Here is a 19126-nt window from a genome sequence, read left to right as displayed (position 1 = left end):
CTAGTAACTGTCCTCTGCATTTATGGTCAATGATACAATGCGGCAATCAAAGGAAGCATATTTTTGCTAGCAGTTGAATGATGATAGGACGTCCTTTCATGGTAGGTCGTTATACTTCGCATTTACATTTCTTTTTTTTTACCTTTGGGAAGCGGAAAAGTTTTCCCCCAATCAAAAGTAATAAAAATGCACTTACGAGTACCGAAGACGTTAGTACCGTTTCATTGGATCAGGCGCTCATAGATACGACTAGCGGCATCTCTTGTTTTAGGAGGAAAAATCTGCAATTTGACTTTCTGAATAGCGAGTCTTTAAAACGCTTTTTCTGGCTAATTTCTAACAAGTTTTAAAGCCAGCCTCATTCATGCTCATGAATACATTTGCGTATTTACTCTGCTCCTTCACTGATTTCTGTGGTTTCGGGTCACATTTGCCCATTGGTCTTATGCAGTGCCAAGTGAAGTGTGGACAAGTACATCAGTGCATCATGCACCAGCGGTGGTGCCTGTGCAAATTGCTGATCTCGATGAAGGTAAAGTAATGCGTCATATGTAATTTAGACGTTATCTAGTTGATGGCATTTTTGTTCTCTCATCCATCATTTCATGCGATGCAACAGCGATATATAACCGTGGTTGTATAAAAGTATTGTTGTTTTCGTTGGCAGCTTATTATTAATGTTGGATTGCTCATTGTTAATGTTATTACAGAGAAGTGAAGTGCGTACAGCAGTCGTAATAAGGGATATAATTCGTTCATCCTCGTGTTATAACACAGAATTTGAATACGTTTGGAGGTGACAAAACCTTCTGACACAAGAGCCAGGCGCACAGTTTTATCGAGCAACTGGCCAGGAGCTCATACCTTGCAGGGTCTCCAGCAGCAGCAGCAACACCGGCCGTGGTGTTGTTTACAATGCCGTAACTGAGCATACGATCTTTCTTCTTGTGTTTTTTTTCATTTTCTCTTTTTTGCGTTTCACTCCCATCTAAAAATCTTATTTACTTAACGAATGAATCGTGAGTCTACTGTAAAACTGCTTTCCTTGTACGTGATTCTCATCAAATTACGACTGTGCTATGGTTTTCACTTGCAGCCGACATTCGAAACAGAGCTTCACTTCTAAAAAAACTGGAAGTTTCATGGAGAAGCTCAACAAAGTCAGTCATCAGACGTTCAATGCCCGCATGTATTTATTTCGTGGAGGTCGACGAGTATTTCTGAGGAACTAATGTTAAGCTTTCTTTCATAACTGTGGTAAGTTTATGGTTAAAATACTATAAGAAAGCTTCATTAGCAGCTTCTGAAAACACTTTTGTAATTTCCAACTTCTGTGACACTATTTATTTAAACAAAATTCGACAAGGTGTACAACAGAATGAGAACAACCGCTTCCCAAGTAGAAGTTTTTTTGTGATGGGCGAAAAGGGCAGGTGATCTAAGAACATAACGTCGAATGTGTCTTCTTGCTTTTTTTTTTTCGTTAGGATGACATGCCAGCAGCCCGCCCATCGCCTGACCCCGGAGTTTTGGAGGGAGTACACAACAAGCCTTTCTACTGCGATCAAGTGCAAGAGAATTTGAAACGTTCGGTTGGCACAGTTCTAGAGAAATTTGTGCTTGATGATGTACGATACGATTATTTTGTGCTTGACAATGTACTATATTAAGGTCCTCACGTACCCAACTGGGTATGCTCAATGCTTCGTCTTGTGCAGAGTGCAATGAGAAATACCCAGTTGTTTCCCAGGTGTTTTGCCGTTGGGAAGCTGCTGAAGCAACATTGAAATGATCGAAAGAAATTATCAAAAGCACCAGAATATCGGATGTCACGTTTATCGTTTCCATCAGCGCTGAGCATTGCTTTTAACGCTGTTTGTATTTTTTTTTACAATAAATACTTATTTTTACACGTGAGTAGTACCTGTTCTCGCATGCTTATACACGCTAGACACAGCAGGTACTGTTGAACTATGAAGCTGATAGGGCCAGTCAAGTCATTCTCAACGAAATGATTCCGCTGAACGATACATTTACGAGGAACATGGTGCATCCATGCTTTAACCGCCGTTACTGAAAAAAAAAGAATGCGAAGTTTTATACGTATGTCTAAACACACTTCATGCGTATAGTTTCCAAGTTACTTGTAGTGGTTACTCTAGGTAACCATCAAGGGGAAAGTGAGCGTAAAAACTCTCCTATGTGATGTAGTCGGTTCACGTTAAAAAAATCCCAAGTGGTTAAAATTAGGCACTATTAAAACTCGGTACCAGAGCTTCGTGTGCACAGTTTCTTGTGTTTGTTGCCACTGCGCATCTGTCAAAGACTAGACACTGGTATACGCACGTTACTTTCCGAATACGGTATAGCGTACGTGCCCAGCCAACGCAACGTCTGCGTACACAATTCTAAAACTCCATTAGCCAACAATCAACCACTACACGGCGTGCCATTTGATGTCAAGGGAGTCCGCATTAGGGATACCGCAACCTGACTGCTTTCTTGGTTCTTGTGCATGCCACAAACACACAAAAAATAGTAATGAAGACGCTGGATAGGATCAATGCGGGATTAGTGAAGAGACCTTCGCCCTCAAGTGGACATAAAATAGGTTGGTAATGATGAAAAACAAAATGCTTCCTTGGACAAATGCTCGAATCGTTTGCCGTGAAATGTATATATCTAATTTAATGTTCTACTATTACTAACCGCATGCTGTCGAAATCAAGCAGCTGTAGAGCTTCCACGAGGTGTTCTAGATTTCGCAATACCATTCACTCTTTTCTCCTAAATCCATGTTAAGCAGTGACTAAGTCTGGAAAACAATATTTGCATACTTAAATTACCGTCCTCTGGAACGTACATATGTGACAGCGCGAAGTGCGTACGCCGGTGGGTGTACCTCGTAGTAACATCGCTCCATTGGCCTAAAAAGTTCAGAAATTGTCAAACACCCTCATGTTCGACAAATGGCCACTCTACGTGAACTTTCTTGGGATAATATATCATAGTTTAGCAGTTTAAGTTCCTCGTGACGACTGCCAAACTGAGGCGAAACCGCTTTGTATGTGCGCAATAAAAAAATTTAAAATCCAGCTTGCACCAAAAGTTGCATCCTTCATAGACCATACGTTGTCTTTTAGCATCTGCGCATAGCTCTGCAACACTAGAACCTATTACTCGATGGTGTCAAATTCATTTTCTATTAATGCACCACTATACTACGTTCTGGATTTCTGGTGTGCGCAACACCTCTCAGTAATCCGCACATAAAAAAATTAAGTGCGTGTACACGTAAAAAACCCCAGAAGGCTATCCCATGCACTCTATAGCACAACAAACTAACAGTCGCGTGTACACTTAAAAAACCCAAGAAGGCTATCCCATGCACTCTATAGCACAACAAACTAACAGTCGCGTGCGCATGCAAATGCAGCTGTGTGGATGTAGCTCGCCAATTTTGCGTGTACCGCCGTATTAATCGCTGCGAAATATGCCAAAAATTTATTGAAAGGTGAAACTTGTATAGAGTTAGGCACTGCATGCCCATGAAGGTGCCTTTCGCACAAATACTGCGTATAGTACATTGCATGGACTCGCGCTTCCAGAAAATATTCCAGTAAACTTATGTGAAAAAATTGTATCATCCAGTGTGACTTTAGCGAATTCTCCGCTTTGAGACGAGTATGAGGTGATTTAACTTGCGCGGCGGGACCGCTATACCCGCATGAATCGAGATGTTCTAAAAAATATGGCCACTGATGGAGTCGTAACAGAACGTCGCAAATATTTCGGCGATAACCACTGCCGGATATAAGATCCTGTTCATGTTAGCAGCCAATTCCCGCCTGCGCACTGCGTGTCAGACAACGGCGAATGCCGAGCCGCCATGTCTTTGGCGTGGACAGCCCACTTCACGAGTCACGTCTGTCGCGCGAGTGTCGTCCAAAGTAAGCGCATGTGAGAGGCATTCTTCCGCGGCGCAGTCCGCCGAGCGACCGCGAAGCTGCATCAGTCAGCTCTCCTCCTCGCTTCCTGGTCGACCGAAACGTGGGCCGCACTTTCTGTTGAAGCAAAAATAATATCTTCGGGAATAGTGTCATTCGTTTGAGGGGAAGCGACGTGCACTATCCAACGTTTAGAACCAAGATGAGTTCCTTTACAAGTGAAGTTCATCTGCAGTGCCTGCGCGGCACACCGCACCTGCTCGAGCGTGTTCGCATATTATACATACTGCCGACAATACCACGGTTATCAGCACATGTTCATCTCAGTGTGCAATTATTACGCGGAGAGGGTCGAGCCAACAACGGTAAGAAGTAAAAGATCCTGGCGTATGAGCGTGAGCGCTTTGTTCTGAAGCACCGTCGACTACGGCTTCGAAATAAACTGAATAGGCTTAGTGACGATATCGGCTACCGGCCCGGTAACCATCGGCGGTGAAGCGGCCAGCGACGTTACTTAGAACACGGCTAATCTCCGTCGTTGCTACATCGTTGCTACGGCTACGTCGCTGTGCGGTTGGCACGGATGGATTCCGAGCTCACGTCCCACGGCAAGCGAATCTTGACGTTGAAAACTCGTTCAATCCACGAAAGGCAACAGGCTGGCGGCTTACGTGAACAGAACTGGGGTATTACGAACGCTAAGATTCCTTAAATGTCACTGAGGTGCCAGTGCCAAATATATGCGGAACAGTTTTATCTTTTATACCAAGCACGCAAATTCGCTTCAAGTATCCTCCGAACAATAACTTGAGTGACCCCGTATATATTTTCACGAATGTCATTTAAAAAATGTCTCCTTACGTATCAGTGAACGCTGCATGTATAATAACGATCTCCACTGCACTAATACGCCAGTGTGTAGCGACCTATTGGTACATATAAACCCCCGTTCTTTTACAACGCTGTCGCCGCGGCGTGATGTGGTATAGTGGTTAGCGTAAGCGCTTGCTGATCGAGTGTTCGCGAGTTCGAATCCGCGAGTGTTGTGAATTTTTCTGTGGTTTACTTCTGAGTGTAATATGTGTATATGGATTATGTATGTCATAAAATATGTGTCTAAGCCTCCAAATCCCCGATTAGAGCTTAAAAGGTGGCTTAAAATCAATTTTTGTTTCGCCGCTTCATACACCGCCTATAGCTAGGATGTGCCGTAGTTGGGACACACCGTAGCTAGGCTCACGCGGAGCGAGGAGATCTCCATAGCCGACCTCGTAACTAGCCGGGATTCGAGACGAAAAATCTCCGGCCTATTTGAGTCCCGCCTATGATACGAGCCGCTGAGAAAACTACTACGCCGCGGGACGGCTACGGGCGGCGCCGGCTACAGGTTGTGCCGGCTAAAAACAGTCTATAGGCGTTAGATTTTTCGTCTCGTTTCCGGGCTATAAACTGCAACTTTAAGCAGGACATGATTAAGAGTGTAGGACAGGCGACGTCATAGATCATTTCATCGTAAGAGGCATCCAGGATTTACACCAATTTTACTTCACCTCGCACTTCACTGCATTTAGACCCCTCGTAACCGCGATCACGAACACATCCGATTAACAAGTCCGGTCGAACTGCTGGGGCTCGCTGATCACGGTGATGATGACTTTGTTCAAGAACTGTCAAGAACCCCTTTCATACGTGCGCACGGGTTCATGAAACGTGCGCGCGTTCTCCATCATAACGGACAAGTATGAGGAAAAACTGTAGAAATTGCAACTGTGACTGTAACGTACTTGCAGTGCGCCAGCGCGCGCCACTCGGCTGTGTACATATCTAGGGAAACCTTCCTGAATGAGGCTTAGTTGCGAGTAACGCCTGCCCTGTGCATCTGTGTTCCTTCTTTGTCTTGTTCGGATTTGCGCTATTCAGTATTGAAGAATATTGCTGTTGGCATTGTTACGTAACTGTATGTAAACAACTGGTTATAAAATATATATGCGACTCTTCAACATATGAGTGTGCGTATGCCACTCCACATTTCTCTAGCGTCATTCGGTAACGTTTCGCCCAATGTGAAAATTAACCACAGTCACCATCTCGCGCATGCTTCGCATAACATCGATTCCCACGGTACGTGGGATCTGCCGAATTTTTTTTTCTTAGAGTGTACTCCGCGTTTCACACAGCATTACATGGTGTCCGGTACACTCCGGAGTGCCAGAAAACTGACGGGCGAACGCACTAGCTCGCGAAATAGCGAACCGAGCAGACGATGCCTCGAGTAAAATGCCAAAGGACCACAACCCGCACGACACCCTGGAGCACCAGCATCGCGAACGACAAATCTACATGTCTCCGCATCCGCAGCTCGGAGTAGGAGACGCTCGGAAATACAAAAAATCAAGACAAAAAATTCGGCAGATCGCACGCCTTGTGGGAATCGGTTTCATGCGAAGCAGTCAGCGAGTACTTCTGTGCCTCATATTCCGGCTTTGAGCCAAGCATTACGAGGTGGATCGAGGTGTTTTATTGCAGTGGTTCTGTACACATCGTGGTCTTACCAGCCACATCGACAACACTGGCGTTCAAAGGGTAACTACATCAGTGGCGTAGGCAGAAATTCTTTTCGGGGGGGGGGGGGGAGCAGCTCCTTGATTTCACATGGGGTCTGGCCAGATAAGAGTGGTCGAATGTCATTTTGTGCTCCGTGCCCCATGGGGAAAAGAGTTTCGGGGGTAGGGGGGGGGGGGTCACGGTCCGGTGTGCCATCCCCGGGCTACGCCACTGAAATACATGTCTATTCAAAGGGTAAAGGGTGTGACGTAACGTCAGCACTCACGTTACAGTACATACGTCAGTATTATCACAGCGAAGTGCACTTTACGGTGCGATAATTTGAACATCACAGATAACTTTAGTTAGCGTTTTCCTCCGGAGTCGAGCAACGCTTGAATACAGCTTGCTGATCATAGGAATACAACTTTGATGTTTATTGCTCTGCTATAAAAGCAGAGTCCACACTGGAACCACAGATGTTAACCTGACATGACGCCTGCATCCTAGGAGTACATATGTAGTCTTTATTGCTTTGTTATAAAATTAGGTAGGCAGCACCACAGCCACAGTTTACTTTACACCAACATTAAGCCCGGCCAGGGCTGGGCAAAGATACTTTGAAATTGTATCGCGATACGATACAAGATACTCAGGCGAGAAGTATTGGAGATACAGATACAAGATACTGCCGCAATAATTGTATCCGATACGATACTTGGCAATTGTATCTTAAGATACTTCGATACATTCTCAAATTTGTTATTATAGATCCATACAATGCAGCAGCAAACGCCTATACACGAAAATGTCTCCTTGAGAATTTCTTAACTGTGACCTATTTTGTTTCACTTGAATGAAATGTCAGTATCTCAAAAGCTTGCTCTTCTTGCTCAAAGTACATTAGTTTCCTTCCAAAACAACTTATTGGAGCTTGTTTTAGCTTCTTCACAGGACAACTCTTCATACACTTCGCTGACAGCGGTTCTTGCTTGTCATTTTGCAATTGATGGGAGTCGCTGCTCAGCCTGTCGACCAGCGAGCGGGTTGCCATATAATCACAATAACGCCAATAAGAAGCCTTCGCACGACGGCGCAAATACCGGTGTGGAATTTTAGCTTGTCCGTAACAGACAGTTTGCACAATACCGTATATCCAGACAGGTGTACAGCAGCTACAACGCAGGTAGCGATTTTTTTGGGGGGGGGGGAGACATGGTGTTTACGGGTCTTGCGACCGTTCGCTAGCGGCCCGGCCGGCGGAACACATGACTGTCTCCGTCCCATTTATTTTTATTTTCTAAATAAGTATGTTCGTGAGCTACAAAGACATGACTGGTCTCAAGCATTTCTTTCGTGAGGAACATGTGGTCACCATGTGCTGAAAGATAACCGTGGAACAAAAACTCTATATCTCAATCCGCGTCCAGATTTCACTCGTTATGTACATTGGTATCGACGGTTTCACGAATCCTCACTCCAAATCCCCTTCAGAAATGACTTATATAGAGATATGGGAAAGGCTTCCTTTCAAATGGCAACGTCGTTTTGTTCAAACTCTCTCCGACCCCAGCAGCTTCACTGTCCCGACCCTTAAAGCTAAATTTCGCGACTGTGGCCCGCCGGCTATAAGCTGAGCTTGAGACCCCTGGTGTATACGTAGATGACATAAAACTGCAATGAATTTCCATGTTCTACTTAGCTGGCGTAAGGGATTCTTTGTTGATATACTCACTAACGTGCAATCTTTTAGCAATTTTTCTTTAACGAGAGAACATGTTCAGCACAGAAATGTATCAGACTTATTTATAGTCGCACAATGCGTCGAAGGACACCGCCTCTATTCGCGCTATTGCCGCTTATAGCTCCCATTACGTGGTGGTTAGTAATAAGACAAATATTTAAGAAGGCCTAAAACAGGAAAACAAATTTAAGTAAAACAGAGAGGTGGTTGTGTATCAAACATTCACATTGAATGAGTACAGAAACGCGATACAGACGGCGCACTGAACAGCTATGAGCATGAAGTATTGTCAGCTTACCTGTTTAGACAATAGAACATTCAGTGCCTATGGAAAATTGCCTGGAACAGCTCGTTGGGACGCTCATGAGTAAAACGCAGCATTCAGTAAAACAACATTTCTCTAATCCCCTTCCTAACATTTTAAGATGGCTCCTAATGATTTCCATTATTAATGCAAACTCAATTTTGCTATCTTCTTAAGCGGTAAGCAGAATATTTTGTTCTGTGTACTCAAGGCACGCCCACATAATAATATATTTGTTTTCAAACTCGCCTTGGCAACGTGTAAATGTGTAAACAGTCGTAGAAATAAAGCAGACAGAAGAATAAAGCAGCGATCTTTTTGTGGGAGCGCGTTACAAAAGGCATACTGCAGTGACCAGACTGGAAAAACAGTGCAGAGACCTGGTAATGTATGTGATGCAAAATGACACCTAAGAAAGCACTTGTGCTAATATCAAATTATGATTTCATAAATTTTTGAATAAACGTAGATGGAAGTGATTTATGAAATTATGATTTCATAAATTCTTTGAATAAATGTAGATGGAAGTGAAAAATACGGTACGCCAAGATATTTCTGTTGAGTGAACGCTTGCTCTATTATCTAGCATCAGTACCAATGGTGCTAAAGTTGTTAGAATCTTATTTGCATATAAGGTAATTCATTGCATGCAAGTCAAAACTTACATCCACGAGGTCCTTCAAATCGCTGATAGGTAAAATCCACTCTACGCAAAGCACCCCATTCTTGCGCGCATCACATTTCGTTACGGAGCAAGACGCAAGAGAATCTTCAATAACGACACTGTAACAACATCAGAATTTGCGCGATAGACGCCGCACGCAGTTGAGTACGCGACGCAGGACAGTGGCTAAGAGCAAGTGTCGCGGCACTGGCGCAACTAAAAAGAAGAGAAATCGAGAAGCAAAAGGTACGTGGGCTGGTCGTGGACGACCGCGTGCTAGTGTTGCTGATCTTCTACCCTCACTGGATGTCCCTGGCGTAAAAATAAAATAACCTCACTCCCTTTAGACTTATTCAGATGGCTTAGTGGCACCAGTACCAGCTTGAGAAGCGGATCTTGGCCAGCGAATAATGTTTCGCACGGTTGTGTGCGATAGAACTATCTTGTATCTTAAGATACACGTTACATTATCGAATGTATCGGAAATACAGATACAGATACTCGTCTTTCGAGACGTATCGCGATACAGATACAAGATACCCTTAGAGTATCTAAGATAGTATCTAAGATACATGTATCTTCGATACTGCCAGCACTGAGCCCGGCATAGGCTGTTATTACAAAGCAGTTTCTAGACCTGACTGGCTCTGTGGTAGAATACCTGACTGCCACGCAGAACGCTAGGGTGCGATTCCTGCTGGGATCTTAATTTTATTCTTTGCATTCGTCGGGTCAACGCTGACGGTGTAGGTTTCTCTTAACGCTCTCGCATTTCAATTACGAATGTCTGCTCTCGCCGTTCGTGGGTAGATATAAACTGTCATCACCTGCGGCGCATGCCCATTCACCGCGGCCCATGGTAAACGGTATGTGCTACACGTGTCTGGAGGAAAGGGTTTCACGACGTACGCGACAGGATTTTCACGTTGTTCGTGTGTTAAGACCAGAATTAAGCTGACCAGCATCCTGGTCAGCTTTATTGTAGAGCGACAGGCCGGAAAGAGTCGGCCGCGTGTTCGATCCCCGGACCAAGACTAATTTTTATTCAAGACGCTTTTCTTCGTGAGAAATTCATATGGATTCCATTGTGGCTTCGTGCTATAAATAGGCAGTTGTCATTATCCATTTTATGACCCTTCTGTCACCTCGCAGGATTCCACAGAAACCGTTTGCAATCACTCGTTGAACTTTCGAGGCAAGGAACCTCTGTCTAATGTATGTACAACTAATACCTTGTGAATAAAAAAAATGGGAATACAATCGAGTGAAAACAGTAGTGCGAACGTTCTGATGGCAGAGATTTTACGTTAGAGCCAGCTGGAGGATAATCATTACTCTTTCATTGCTTTGTTCTGAAACACATTTGTTGCCCCGACAGCCTCTTTCGCGCCGGGCATACACTCTATCTGATTCCTTTCAGTGTGGGCTGCGTTCGCTACGGTAAAATAAAATCTACAGAAGAGGATACGATTCCAAATCCTAAAGAAACTGAAACAAAGAGCCTCCATTCACGCTTCGCGAGAGACAGACTGCAAACGATAAAAAGAAAAAGAAAATGGCGGACCAAGAATTCTTCCAAATTTACCGAACGGATACAGAAAGAACAAACTTCCATATATTATTCGATAGAGCCGCAGAAGGGCCCGTGATAAGTGACCATTCATGGGCCCCACCTATTGCATCGGTGGCGAGATGGAAGACGTGGTTCCATACAATCGAGAAAGGACTAGTGTGCAGTCACCAAACCGCTCGCGCAGTGGGTTTCTATAGCGAAGCGATGGAATCTAAGAGCGACTGCCGGGACTTTTCCACGAGGAATACTCCGCATTTCCGTCGTACTTTCTTCTGGTGTCGCGAATGTGGCAGGCCGGAGAAATGTTTTCCCACTATTTTCTCTCTGTCTTCTTACGTCTCTATTCCCTTCTGTGTTTTCCAGTGCTCTGTCGACTTTTGTTTCCGTTGTCGATACTCACAATAGATTGAAAGAATGATCGTATCGCAGTGGGTGGAAAATAGTGGTTCTTTGAACGACGAAACCACTTATAACGCTGGGGTCTTTGCGACAGGCTTCCGCGTGAGGCTGCCTACAGCAGTGAGTCTATGAGGAAAAAAAACAAATACAGTCAACGCTATAGATTAAGCGGGGTCGAAGTCAGCATATATAAGCCTTACTTCAAAAGAGGCGATGTTTTCCACACCATCGCGGAGCCCTCTCTGAATCTGGCGCAAGCGCGAATAGTACATTGTCTTGGAGCCATTGTGCTACGCAACGGACTTTACTCTCGCCGGAGGGTACAGCATATCTGAATCAGTGCAAAGCTTGTGCTCGTTTTTATTGATCCTCTGCACTTTATATCAAATAAAACACGATATTGTGGTGGGTGGCAAAATATGGCTTGCAAACTCGACGACGCCTTTTTGGTATTATCACGCGGTTTCTCGACGGCTCTGACTTCATTTCCCTCCATCTCTGTCTCTCGCTCTAAGTTTACTTTTTCGCCAAGACGTAATTCGGCTTTACTGCCGTGCTGATAAAACATAGACGCACGTGTGCGCAGGTTACGGAACTGGCTGGAAGAGAGGCTGAGTGTTTGTGGACAATGGTTAATTTAGTACGAGAATACAAGGAAATGCATTTGATAGAATGCAGACAAACGGATAATACAAAAGCAACCCAAGCGCTCGCATCCCTTCCTGAAGACAAAAGCTGGATATGCGAAATTTACAGCAGCTCACAGAAACGTTCGGAACGCCGGACAGCTGGCCCTTCGCCGCCATGCACGCCGGTGCTACAGTAGAACCATTATCTGCGCGTGCGCGGTCTCCTTAGCAAGACTGCCTCAACTCCCTAGTGCATTAGGATCGGCGTTGCCTTTCGCCGACATGCTTGCGTTAGGTGCATCTTAGCGTTGTGACAGAAAGGCTGGGCGGATGGGGTGCGACGCTTTTTGTGCGCGCGCATTGTGGCATACGCGCTCGTGCGTTCGAGATCATGGGTACCTTTTACCCATTGTTCCGCTTGGCGCCAATTATCTCTCCGCCGCCACTATCATGTAGGGAAAGTGTACTTATGGTGCGAGACTGCGACTAGCGTTGGCAAAGCTCGGCGTTTTGCTTAGCGCTAAGAATCAGCTATAACGCTAGTCTTTTGGCGCAAGGCAACACTAATATAAATGCACTAGGGAGTGGTGCTTGATCCCTCGGAATATGTGGCGCACGCGATGACGTTGGCACTATTTTGCGCCATCGGCGCGCTCCGTTGGCGAGCGGCTTTCTGTCCGGCGTTCCGAATAATTCTGTGAGTACCTGTGCATTTCTTAATTTCGAAATCCAGCGTTTCGGGGGTGAAAAGAATAAAAAACAAAGAGTTCATGCGGTGAACTTACGGTAGTTATAAACACGGCGCAAGGGAGGCTCAAGCACGAGCGAGCATTACTCAATGTAAGGAGCTAGGAAAACATTTCTTTTTAGATACGATGGCAGTTCATCAGGAAGGAAGCATTCGTTGATAAGGAACGAAACGGGTATTATGCGTCTTTTGTGGTAAAAATCTATGCTTAAGATACCGTAGTAGATTGAAATGACTTTATTGCAGCCAAAAATACTTTTTATCCCTTTTGGGCAAAGTGTGCTCTTATGAGAGAGAAGGGGGCGAGAACGCTTTATTGAAAAGAAAAATGGCCGTCACGCGTATATTTTCTAACTTCCTATTCTTTTAGGAATGTACGAACTGCTGTGATGTCTATTCTACTTCCTCGTGTCTGTCTTGTTTTGCGCTACCTTTATTCTTTTACGGAGCTGTACCAAGTGGCACATGTGCACGGATTCTTCTGTTGTAGTAGAAATCTCTGGCTTGTGGCAGTTTTGCTTGCAACGTCTTCTTCCAAGTAATCCATTCGTTGTTAATGACCCTAAGCATCGATACTTTGAAAAGCTTATAGCAGGCGTTATCTAGAAAATGGCGAAACCTTTCTCGGACCTGTGCAAAAGGTAATGGCGTAATCCAGGGCGATGAAAAAACAACTGGACAGGAAATAGCGTCACGAACGAACGACGCTCTTTGCTGTCCTCTTGTTTTCTCTTCGCCTTGCGTTGCGTCATTAGCTTTTGCACAGTATGAACCAACTCGCTAAACAACATGTTTTATTGAGCTACATTTCTTCGACCTCTCTATAGCCATAACCATTTTTTAGTGTTCCTCGATGACAATGTCCCTGTGGCTACGACACAATCTAATGTGCGTCGTATACCTGCGCCTATAGCGCACATTCAGCGCTGCGAAATTCAGCATCTGTGCCTAAATGGCCACGTGTAGGGAGCTGCAAAAATGATAGCGTGTCTGTGTAGCTTATGAAGTGCCCAAGAATAACTCCGCAATATCCTTCTCAGTAATCTTTCGGTTTAAGCTTCCGCTGCAGCTTTGGCCACTGTGATCGTTTCCTTCCGCGTACTTCCGCACATTGCAAAAATATTTCTACGACATGAACCCTTATAAATGTACAGCTAAAGACGCGCACTATCTACAACTTGCCGCGAGAGTCTCAGCTTTCAAGCATTGTTAGCGGGTATGATGAACAGCACAATCTTGAGATGGCGAAGACGAAAGAAATTGTGTTAGTGCTCTGAAGAACTGAAGCGAACGAAGCAAAGAACTGAAGTGAACAGAGAAATGAAAAAGGAAAGGAAAATCCGATGTGAAAAGCGGTTTCCCGAGAAAGAATCGAGGAGGCTGCGGTGCGCACTCCCTAGGGGCCGACGCGGGGCCAAAGAATGCGGCAATCCCTCTACTCGCTTGGCTGACTGCCCGACTCGAGATTTGATGCTCGTCTTCTCTCTGTGTGCCGCGTGCACCGTCTACGACGTACACAAAGCACTGGATTGTTGCCGGTGCTTCTACGGCTGCTGCTCAGGAATACCGCGCGAGGGCTCCTCCATCTCGAAATGGAAATATGGAAACCTCAGAGGGTGAGCGGACCGTCATATCACGATGCCCGGCGGAGTGTTTTCGATGCTGCAGGAACTGTCGAGGAGGAAGCGCTGTGCGAGAGAGATGGCGTGCATTGTCGCGAATTGATATCGTAGAACCTTTATAAAGAATGTTTTTCGAGTTGAGATTTCGAGCCCTTTAAGAACAACCACGTTTTCTTCTAGCGTTGAGCATTGATGTTGAGGTTGTGTAAAGTGCTCATCCGAGTGTTTTCTTTTATGAAATTGTAGAACACAGGAAGTCACAAAACTCGGGAGCCATTCCACTCTTACTGCGGGTGACCAGAAAAAACGGTTTAGCGCACAACACGGAGGTGACAGAGTTTCGAACCACAGCAGGTCAAGCTCGCTACAATTAACTCCAAAATGACTGTCTAGAAAGTACCCTTTCAATTTCTGACTACATCCGAAATACCTGCCCGCCAAATCCCTCTTCCATTTAGCGTAGACCCCTCTAAGGTTAACAAAACACGATGTGGGGCTGGTTTGTTTTCCAGTTGAGCGACATGTGCCTTTTTGCCGCGGTGTGCGTCGTCTTGCCTGGCTTGCCGCATGCGCTCGGGGTTTGTGTGGCACATAAGATAGCGTTCGCCACCCGCGTGTTCCCTTCCTCATTCTTAGCGGACCAGTGGTGAGTGTGGAGTTTGCCCAAATGCAGTTTCCCGAACGTTTTTTAACGTGGATGTATCCCTCATTTTTGTAAACTACTAAAGCATAGTGGTTTTACCGAATTTCTGTGGCACACAGGTTTCAGTCGCTGGACGACGCACATGCCGCAGCCATACACTGCTGCGTCGCAGTAGAACACTCTTTTATCGCAGGTCTTTCAGTCGTTTAATCATTGAATTTTGCAGTCTTTTCATTGTGCCTAGATGTACCTGCTGGCAGAATCAAATTAATTCAACAGAGAATTAGGCCAAGGAAAGCATAGCGGATTATATTGTCTTTTAATTGTTGTGCAATAATTTTGACGTAAATACAAATGTACTTACGTGGACAAAAATACCCTTTCCGTCGGCAAAATCCGAACCCGCAAACTTCGACTTACGCGTCCAAAGCACTACCTATTAATCTAGAACGCGAGGCGCTTCCCCGTCCACTTTGCTGGGTGTTTCTGCATGTGCAGTCCCTTGGAGTATCAGCTAGCGCCACTCGTAGCCGAGGCGGCGGGTGTAGAACACTCGGTTTGCCAGAGGGCGTCACGTGGCACGCTAGCTTTCCTCAAAGTGGTAGCTCACCAGTAGACTCTCGTGTACACTGAGACATTAAATCGGTCGGGACGGCGCCCTCGCTATGAATTTTGGAACTTTTTTTCGAGGAGTCATTTCTTGTTACAGTTTACCCAATGAATCTAATACATGTTTATGCCAAGGAAAGTATCGAGGACACTAACTTTTTGTCATTTAACTTTAGCGTAGTAATTATGATGTAAATTGAAATAAATTAAAGCACACCGAATATCATTTCCGTCGGTGGGGTCTTATTGTATCTGCTATATATAAGTATTAGAGGTGGCACTACAAGAAAACTTCATTTATTACGTCGACGTTTCGGCCAGTGCCACCTTCGTTCTTTCCGGACGGCCAGAAGGACGTCCGGAAAGAACGCACATGTATACACAGGAAAAGCGTGAACTAACAAATGTCACAACTGTTACGTCTCTGTGCTTGAGCAACGCGCTGCAAGCGTCGACAATGGAGAATCAGAGGTTCCTAAATATTTCTTTTTATTCTAAACTGCGGCGCATGGTTACACTGCTTGCAAGCATGCCTTTCACTTATTGTGGCTTTCTATGCCCACTGGCATTTATTCTTGTGTGGTGCCTTAAACAACATTGCTAAGTGGGCACGGTGGAAGCACGATGACCATGCATTTATCAAACCCCTTTCGTTCTTTGTACAGACCGTGCTTGCCATCAGCTTGATCCCCTCGTCAGGCGGTACACGTGTGAACCGCTCTGGGCTGGGTGTAACGGAAGTTATCTTCGACTAACATACTGATACACGGAAGAATAATGCAGCCAATCTGAATATGCGCATCTGTACTGCACCATTCGGAAGACTACTATCGCAAACCTCGTCGACGTCACCGTGCGCATCTGGTATACAGTTGCCGCTACTAACTGGGCACGTGTGTACGGTGGAAGAACGGTCACCGTACATCCATGAAACCCCTTTTGGCTCTTTATACAGGTGAGAGACAACCGTTCAATTTACTGCTACAAAAGCAATAACGTGTGTCTGTTGCTTCTACCGTGCCAACGGTCATTGATCGCATACATGTTTGCCGCATACCATTGTTTTGTTGACTTGTTGCGGTGACGTAGAGAAAAACTCGGGTCCTAGCACGGAAGAAATGCTAAGGTGGTTGACGAAGAATATGAAGGAAATTAAAATGATCATGAGTGCTAGTAGCCTGGAATTGAACGAAACTACACAAAAGCTGACCTCAATTGAAGCCAAACTGGACAGCCTTTCTTCTACGGTGTGCGTTTATACTTTTAGAGTTGATGACCTGCAGAAGACGCTTGGCCAACTCATTTCGGAGGTAGGCGATCTAGAGAACAGAAGTAGAAGAAATAACCTTATTGCATATGGTATTACAGAGCCTCGGGGAGAACAACTCCAGAATCATTGCAAGAAGTTGCCAAGAAATATTGCATGATACTTGATCATAACGTTTAAATTGATAGCATTCATCGACTAGGGAAGCCGAATCCGAGCAAGTACCGTCCAATCAGTTTTAAGTTACTAGACACGAGAGAACACAAGAATGCTTATAATATCCGTGTTACACAGGCAAGTAAACCGCAGTTACGACCAACCACGGTTACCCGCGTTGAACCACGGTTAGCGCTGACCAGGGTTCGCCGATGTTACATGGCGCACAAGCGTCCTCGGTTAAAGCGGATAACGCGTCTGGCATGAATGGCTCTGCGTCTCGCGGCAGTCCGGCGTTCAACTCGGCTATTATTGGACAGATTTAGTTGAGCGTCCACAACAACGTACGGACGCAGCCTGCCATAGGAAATGGCTGGCAGGCTGCGTCCGTACGTTCTTGCGGACGCCCAACTAAATCTGTCTATTGCCGCGTCGACTTTCGCATTCCTTGAGGTCTACGTAGATGACGCAAATTGTTTTCCCAAAGCCTAATCAGGCATTCTGGGGTTCGTGCAGGCCAATTCGTTCGTTTTTCAGGAACGCTCGCGGCGTGCACACGTCCTCCACGGAGGCCGCCATTTTCACGGTTAACGGCCAAACCGAGGTCGCCAAACTCGGTTTGGTACAACCGCGGTTAGCGGCATAAACACGGTTTCGCATACCGTGTAACATAAGCGAACCGCGGTTACGCGTAACCGCGGTTACACTAACCGCGGTTTAGGCTGTCTGTGTAACAAGGGTATTAAAGATATGGCGGATCCATCCGTCATAGAAATCAATATAACACGAAAGTGAAACGTGTCGTCAGAAGTAGTTCACTGTTTATAGTGCATATATATGGGAGCTTGTACAATGTCTACTGCTGTTTGGCAGATATAGCACCGCTTCATTTGGACGCACCCACGTTGACGCCTAGTGGTACATCTCTGTACCGACGACTAACTCCCATGATCACGATTTAACCCTTGCGATAGCTGAAGTTCTTAACATGCACGCGGACACCGCATACGGTGAATCCCGCGCAAAGATGGCAACAAGCTCATAATAAACACTGTTACTCGATATGCAGTCCTCCAAAGCTTCGTGAAACGCGAACACAAACGCTACGCGCGTCGTGTCTTCCCTCTAGCCTGGCTGTTAATTATGACGTGGCGTGCAGGGAACGTGGTGCGACAGCCAGGCAAGCGTCGGAGAGCTATTTTAGATGCGAAGTATCTTAAGGCGGAGCTCAAATCCGGTGGTGGTGTGCGGCGTGACCACCCTTACTGCGCATGCGCATACACACTCCACACACCTCCTCTTCACTCCCCCTCACCATTGCCCCTGTCGTCTACCCTCTCCCATTTCCCCTCTCCCCTTCCCCCTGACTCACCCTCTCCCATTCCCCTCTCCACTTTCCTTCTCCACTCCCATCTCTCATACCCCTCCCATACCCCTCTCCCCCTTTCCACTCTACCTCTGAAACGCGGGCTAGACATGCCGTAATTCTCTCCTGCGCAACGCCGCGATGAGCTCGAGCGCATGCGCGTCCCCTCCCCTTCTCTCTCCTCTCCTACGCTGCTCCCTCTCGCCCGCCTGTCGACCACGTTCCCCGCTCACCCTGTGAGAATTAACGGCCAGGCTAATGGATACGACGCGCGTAACGTCGCTCTTCGCGTTCCACGACGCGAGCTCGGTAGCATGCCCAACGATCGCCAACGGAACGCGATCGTGCAAGTGCTACGGCTTCGCATCTACTCATGGTCCCCTTTGGCGGGAAATGGTGTAATTTTTTCGATATGGATGGATGCTATGAGCGAGGTTTGGGCTAAAGCCGCCTCCTGGCGGTGTTAAAGCTTTGACGAAATTACAGTTCAATTGCAAACGCGCCGAGTGAGACGGTCGTAGCAACGGGCCGTTTTTTATGTTATTTTCTTTTTCCAGCGTGGTGGCACATATGTGACCGCCCCATTATAAATGGGACGCTCATGGCATCCATCTATTCAAGAGCTCTGTGAGAGGGAAAGTGTGAAAGATAAAAGGTGCGTTCATGTAGCCTCTGCAATGTGTTGGCGGTAGCTCGGTGGCCTAAACGCCCGCCAGCCATCGTCGCGGACCGAGAGGTCATAGGTTCGACTCCTGTCAACGGGGAACGCTTCCTTATAGATTTTTTTCTTTGCCATCTAATGGCGCTCATTTTGCTGACGTATTTCCGTCTAGGTGGACCCTGGCATAAAACACTTTCGTGTTGAAATTGTAGGAAGCTTAAAGGTATCAACTACAGCTGGAATACGAGCG

Source organism: Rhipicephalus sanguineus, unplaced genomic scaffold, assembly GCF_013339695.2.
Source record: "Rhipicephalus sanguineus isolate Rsan-2018 unplaced genomic scaffold, BIME_Rsan_1.4 Seq384, whole genome shotgun sequence".
Classification (NCBI taxonomy): Eukaryota; Metazoa; Arthropoda; class Arachnida; order Ixodida; family Ixodidae; genus Rhipicephalus; species Rhipicephalus sanguineus.
The sequence above is the reverse complement of the archived record's forward strand: the minus strand, read 5'-3'. Positions refer to the sequence as shown.